This window comes from Zootoca vivipara, chromosome 9, assembly GCF_965207765.1.
Source record: "Zootoca vivipara chromosome 9, rZooViv2.hap1.1, whole genome shotgun sequence".
Classification (NCBI taxonomy): domain Eukaryota; kingdom Metazoa; phylum Chordata; class Lepidosauria; order Squamata; family Lacertidae; genus Zootoca; species Zootoca vivipara.
The window spans coordinates 10,112,687-10,118,302 of record NC_142592.1 but is presented as its reverse complement, the minus strand read 5'-3'; positions in this window follow the sequence as shown (position 1 = coordinate 10,118,302).

The following is a 5,616-nucleotide window of genomic DNA, read 5'->3' as shown; positions in this document are numbered from 1 at the left end:
CTTTTCATTTTGAAAACTCAAAAAAAAAAAAATTAAAAAAAGATGAACCTTTTTAAACATTTGTTTGGAATGCTCCATTTAAGGCCAAATAATTAGATGCTTCTGTGTTCATTGCTCCCACACCACTTTGGTTATGTCTGTCTGCACCACCTAACTATTTTACAAAGGAAACTCTCACTCTACAGTCATTACCAGTTTTTATTTCCAGTGTTGCAACTGTAGGGTTGCTTGTATAAACAAGTGTACTAGAGCTGTTTTATGTCTGATCCTGTCCAATTTAATTTCCCATCCTGCATTTTAAAAAAATAAATAAGATCAGCTAGGTGTACCGAAATTTCATGCATGCTGCAAGATGCAGTTGGACATACAATCTGTACAAAGACTTTAGTTGATAGCAATGAAATGGCAGTGAGTCTGAGTTCCAGCTCTAAAAAGGTTCGAAATCTCTCCATTTCATCTCTAAGGTGAAGGAGCTTCCGTGGGATAAAAATTTCAGCTTCATCACTGATCTTCATGTTCTGTATGGGGAATAAATAATGCAGTGAACTTCTGTATTGCTGCAGCAAATGGGAAGCAGGAAACAGAAGCAGCTTTCCAAAAGTAGAAAATGCATGTGTGTATGGTTTGTTTGTTTGTTTGTTTGTTTTTGGAAACTCCAGAAATGAAGATGCTCCACAGAGTGTCCATGAATATGAAAACACTATAATCTAGAACAGCATCAAATTCCACAGAAACTAGTGGTTCAGTTCCACACATGCCTAGATGATCAGTGTTCGAAAGTCCCATTGTTCCAGGCACATTTTGCGACCGGGAATTTCCTTACAAGCAAACAGATTCTGAGCTCTGGGAGCAGTATTGCACCATTTCAGATTAAAACTGCAGAGGGCAAGGAAAGGAGGACCTTTTTCTGCCTCCCCCACTTCCAACCACTCTCTGAAGACTGGAGAAGAGACCTTCTTAAGAATATTGGGGGGAGGGGGCATGGGAAGGACTAGACCACGTGAAAAATGAACGTAATATTTTAGCTGCAGTTCATTCATTTTCAGCTTTGTATTCTTGTTATTAAAAAAACACGCCTAAACATTCTGTTGTTGCGCCCATAACCTCGATTTAAGGTACCATTTAGCTCCTAGCTTTCATAGCTCAGTTTCTAACACTGTAGATGATTCGTACTTTCTGTTGTCTGATGAAAATAGGAGGGATACATTGGGGTGATGATGGAAGGGAGTAATTTCCTACCCCCATGCCATGATGTGTTTTAAAATCATGCTTTAAGTTCTATGCATGGTGTCTGCCTCCACATGGCCGAAAGCTGCAGAAATTACACTGTGGAAGTTGTAAGAACTAGTGCAGGGGCAATTAAAACTAATTCTATGCAGGAACTTTATTGCGACTGTTATAGAATGAATGAATGAATTTACTTTATTCGGTCACAGACCAACATAAGCAAAACATATAAATAAATAGCATAACAGTATGAATCTAAGCGAATAATTATTAAATAAATGGGAGCAAAAACTAACCTTAGATTAAAACATATACACAGAATACTTGATTAAGCATAAATAATGGGTGAATAAAAACTAATAAGAAGAATTTTAAATATGAGGTGGGGCTTCAGTGATACAGATCTAACAATATGGGGCTTCATTTTAGGACTGATCTGTAGCATAGGCCATCCTTCGACGAGTATCTATCATGGCAGATGAATATTATGGGATTCTAAAGGTAGTTGCATACAGGTCTTGTCCCCTGGAGCATTGCTGTTGTTCTCACGCAGAATATTTATTTACTAGATAGGACTTAAAAACATATCAGGAGTGTAACTGTAAATTAAGAAGTTTATATTATTTGATTATATAGTTCAACGTCAATTATCTAGGCTAATGGGAAATATTGACAATGTAGATATGTTTTACTTACAAACATGTACTTTATCATACTATTAACATCTCTGATCTGTTGCACCACAAGCCCACATTAAGTATTTCCCTCCAGCCACTACAATTTAATGAACTTGTAGAATTAGATTATTTTAAGAGGGCAGTTGCTAATCACCTTGCATCCTGTTGCTGGAGCTACACAAGATCTACATTAATATGTCTATAATTTCAATTTATATTCTGCTTTTCTATGCATGGCACTCAAGGACGCTAACAATACAGTAAAAATGCAGCCAATGCATGATGTATAGAAACATGAACACATAAGAAGCAGATAAGACTACTCAGAACAATAACCATGATTATATAAAATATCAGTTGATTAAAATATGCTGAGCAATAAATGAGGCAAATTAAACCGACAGTCAAAAGACTTCTCTCAATAAAAATAGTTTATTTGTTCTCTAAATAAAAATTGCTTTTCTTCTGGCAGAAACAAAAGAAAACAAAGAGAGCTAAACAGATCTCCATAGGGAAAAAGAGATACAAAAGCAAGGGTACAGCCAATGATGAAATCCTCTCATTCCACAACTCAATATATAGTAGGACAGAAGAAAAAAGCCCCTTTGGAAGATCTCCATGCTCAGATGGGAGAAGATGGTCTTTAAAGTAACCTGGTCCCAAGCTGCTTAGGTTTTCCTATGTTAAGACACTTTAAATTGTGCCCTAAAATGATTCAGTTGCCAGTGAACAGCATGTTCCCTATAGCTGTTTCTGGTCAACAATAATGCTGTAGCAGCTGAAGTTTCCAAACAGTGCTTCACAGGTAGTCCAACATAAAGCCCATTGCAAAAGCCCAGACAAGATGCAATTCCAGCCTATGTTAATCATGGCAAGATCAGACATCTTTAAGAGTCTGATACACTGCTCCACACGTTAACAGAGTAGGGTTCTTAGTGCATTGTTTTGCTTTTTGAAAATGAAATATTACAGGATCTTTCATAAGCAAGCACATTTTAAAATATTTCATCACAGCTATTTTTCCCTAGTTTCTGCCACTGCCTCCCACCTAGAGCCTTCTTAACTCTGGATCTTTTTCCTTCCAGAGGAAATGCCTGACAAAGCTTTATCACTATAGCAACTAACCTAATTGGTCTAGTACAGGTCTCTCCTTCAGCCATTGGGTGGAGCCACTATCCTTAACTATAAGCCAAAAATTTAAGGGGGTGGGAGAAGAGAAACGATAAGATTATCATCTTAGGGTATACAAGTAACAGCTAGCATGTCAGTAAATTAAAGAATACGTAGCATTATAATTAGGGGTGTGTTAATCTAAATGCTTTTTCTAACACTTTTTACAAGCTAAATTTATCGGCTGCCCTTCTTCATTAAAATACCCAGAATAGGAACATATCTTAATAGAAGAAAGAAAAGAGAAAGGAATAAGAGAAGCAACACTTTGAATTATGTTGAAAGGTTACTTCAATCTTTTACTTATCCATCATATGAAGTCTATGTTTGGGGTAATTTGCTGTAATTTAACTGCTTGTGTACTTTGGACTAAAGCTGTCCTATTTAAAAATGCATTGGTTTATTTATACCAATGAACATAACATTAAGGATGCTGCAAATGCTCATATTGTTTACACTTCCTCATTACAAACATCACAAAAGTAATATCCAATGACTAATTCTTAAATGATTTGAATAAGAGACGTTTAAAAAAACCTGCCTCTGTTTCAAATCTTGAGGGGAATCTTCAAACATGTGTACTATTAAAGTGATGGGGCTTTTTTGAAGTTAGATTAGCAAACCTTTTCAGAGCAATCGTCATTCATGTTTACACAGAAAGAAGGAGCTCGCTCCTAAGTAGATATGCACAGGATTATTATTATTATTCCTGGATAAAGACAAGCAAAAAATGTACTTCAAACACTATAGCAGTCAAGTGATATGCAAATTATACTTCAACATTCCAAAGTTGTGCATTCAAGTCAGAGAAGAATATAAGTGGCAGACTGTTGCAATGCTACATATTTTAGACAACTTGATGTTTGCTCGGAGTTGAATGGCATAATATATATACTGCGTGTTAACTAACGTAGGTTTTGTTTGCAAATAAGTTATTCAGGAATTGTTCCTTTACAAAAACAAATGAGATTGCATCTGTGGTTTATATCTATGTGCTGAGAAAAGACATGAAAACAATCATGTTATTGTTACACATTTTAAGGGAAGAAAATGCACAATATCTAGATCAAATCTCTAGGAAATATCTCTCTCACACCGTTATTGAAGTTTTTCCTTCTGTTGGCGCAGGAAAAAATCCTGGTCAATGGTATTTAGAAATATCATGCCTATATACTGCACCCCCCCCCCCAATCTTACTATGCTTCTCTAACGTATGTTTAGCATAATATTTTAACAGTGCAATTTAAAGTGTTGCAGAGTACTCTTTGCAGTTTCCAATATATTTATTGGTCCCAAAGAACACTTGGGCTAAAATCCCATAAACCCTAAGTATGAAGTAAGTCCTAATGGAAATCCAGGAAAACACACAGGAAACCATGTTGTTGAATGCTTACAAATGGATATATATATATATATATATATATATATATATATATATATAGAACTTGAAAGCCTAGGGGGAAATCAGCATACTGAATGAACATTATGGTTTCAAACAATGAAATGTCAAGTGCTACTAGAATGCTTGGAAATTGTGACGAGTCTGTTTTATAAAGCCAATGACAGAAGATTCCAATTGTAATGGAATTCATCACAAAGAGATGAAGCATCACAGCTCACTTCAGTTTCCTTACATCACTGGATGACGTATCCCACAAAAGGTTAAGAGAGAGAGAGTGCATAAAATAAAAAGTGTATGGGGTACGATAGGCACACTTCTGAAAGTCAACACTATTTCTATCCCGATAACCTAAGCATAGGCTGCAGGTTGACTTTTGTATTCCGTATTGTACTTCAACCTAAAAATTATAATTATTCCATGAAAGGTTCTCAGTAACGTACTGTACCGAGTGAGTTTTGCAACCACCACAGATTAAAAATACTGTAAAATCTAATATTAAGGGGGGAGATTAAGGAAGACCAACAGAACAATCCTATTCCCGCCTTCTCAAAAATAAGTCCTATTAAGTTCCACAGTACTGTACTTACTTACATTCAGGTAAGTGTATAGGATTAAAGCCTTAGGATGACACAAGTGCTCAAATGCATCATTTTCTGAGACACCAAGGAAACTGCATTTCAAATCAATTTCAACTCAGATGAAATACAGCTTCCCCCCCTTCAGCCATACCAAATACTGTATATTCCTGCGGGTATGTCCATATTTATACAAAAACTGCCACTGGTCAGAACTGTAGTAAGCTTTAGAGTGTATGACTGCAGCCTTAGATTGGCCTCTATAAATGAAGCACATCTTATCTATCAACAATGCACAACCCTCCACTTGCAGATTCTCAGCTCCTAGTTTTAAGAGGTAGAAGTTTGAAACTAGCACATATATATCTATATTAAAAAAATTAGAACACTGGTAACAGTCTTTCCAGAATGATGCTAAGGACATTCTAGTTTGGTCCTATTGCAGTTTTACAGCCAGATAATTCCGTTGCTATGTGTCGAGCCATAAATGATGCTAAGTGGTACCAGGACATCTGAAAGAAGAGCAAGTGAAACTCAAGCGCATGAAGCACAAGTGGGGGGCTGG